This window comes from Limulus polyphemus, unplaced genomic scaffold, assembly GCF_000517525.1.
Source record: "Limulus polyphemus unplaced genomic scaffold, Limulus_polyphemus-2.1.2 Scaffold796, whole genome shotgun sequence".
Taxonomy (NCBI): Eukaryota; Metazoa; Arthropoda; class Merostomata; order Xiphosura; family Limulidae; genus Limulus; species Limulus polyphemus.
The window spans coordinates 215097-216661 of NW_013666406.1; the positions used below are offsets into that span (position 1 = coordinate 215097).

A 1565-nucleotide genomic window follows, 5' to 3' on the forward strand; every position below is an offset into this window, starting at 1 on the left:
AGGTAAGAGGAGGCCAGGAGTTTAAATGAGAGAATTCCTTTATAAAGATATCTAATTAGTCAATTAACAATAATATAGCAAAATAATATATACATATCACAACTAATAATAATAGTCATAACTTAATGTATTCAAGACACCTTGAAAGAAAATGTTAACTGTATTTATTTTGAAAATGTATATAATATGAATGTTTTTTAAAATAGCAACTTAAAACTCTTAAATACTAAAAATATAATTCATACATAAGAATTTATAAGTTAAAAAGAAGCATCTACACTTTGGGCCAGTGGGTGTACTATAAGAGTGATGGTCAAATTCCACTATGCATTTGAATTTGACTGTTACTCTTATAGTGCACCCACTGACTTAAAGTATAAATATTTTTTAAAATTTTTTTATTAAAGGATATGAACCAAGGGCTCTCAAATCCAAAGTCTAGCTCACTAACTACTGGGTTATGCTTAGCCCATATAAAAAGAATAAAGTATAAACCTGACTGGTTATGAAGTGAACCCCCGCCCATTCATAAGACCCAATTAATCTACTCAATCTCCCTGTCACTGCAACTGTTTCTTTCTTAATTCAAGATCTGGTAGTGTTTCATCTGCTTCGACATTCAAGTAATTGTGCCTATGAAGACTTCAATGAAAATCACTCAAAAAAAGGAATACTGTTACAATCCTATTGACCACAGGATATAATGAATATCCACTAGGTTTGATATGTATAACAGTGCTCAAACCAAACACAGGAAGTTTACCCTCATTGCACTTCTGGTATACTATTGCAAAATGTACATTCTCAATTCACTCCAGAAGAAGGTCTATCTTCCAAAAGCTCTCAGGCAGTCACGTCACAGAACATAGTATACTTTACATTTGTCTCTGTAGAGAGAGAGAATATTTTTCTATTGTTTCTTCTTCTTCTTCCAAACACTTTTTAATTGATCGCCATTTTTTCATTTCTCAACAGACTGACTTGAAACTTGGTAGGGTTATATGTTGATCCTATACAACCAGATGCTTCTTTCTTTTTTTTAACAATTACTCTGCCTTATGCCTTATTTTGGCCAACTTACATGGAATATGGTACAAATATACAAATGCACAAAGCTACAAAACAGTATCTGCACATAAAAACTTGATAATGAGGACCCCACTCTAAAGAAATTAAAGGTTCTGAGATGGCTTCACTAGGTAATAAAGTTTTTTCATTCTTAAGTCAAGCCGTCTCGAAACTATTAGTATTTGCACATAGCCATCCATACTTTTGAAGTCAACATCACCCACTGCCAACTTTAGTTACTTTTATCTGACTGAACAGTGTGATTTTGCCATTACTGTTATAATGCACCCTTGGCCCCAAACAAAACGTTTAATGCATGAATGGGACATGATTAGTTTTTGTAACTTTTGCATGGGAAAAATTAGCACTCTTTCTAAATTTTTTAATATTAAAATGGAAGCATTATTTTTCCCCATAAAAGTAAGATACAATTAACAAAACTAGTGTAGTGAAAAACAAAATGAACATGTACATCAATATAAGCTAAAAAACAAATT

The 1565-nt window shown here is 31.9% G+C and overlaps 1 protein-coding gene across 7 annotated transcripts in view; it reads right to left on the bottom strand.

Moving 5' to 3' along the window:
- LOC106460563 (pre-piRNA 3'-exonuclease trimmer-like) overlaps positions 1-1565 on the bottom strand; it is an 84857-nt gene that overhangs the window by 29315 nt on the left and 53977 nt on the right. The gene's annotated exons all lie outside the window — the stretch shown is intronic.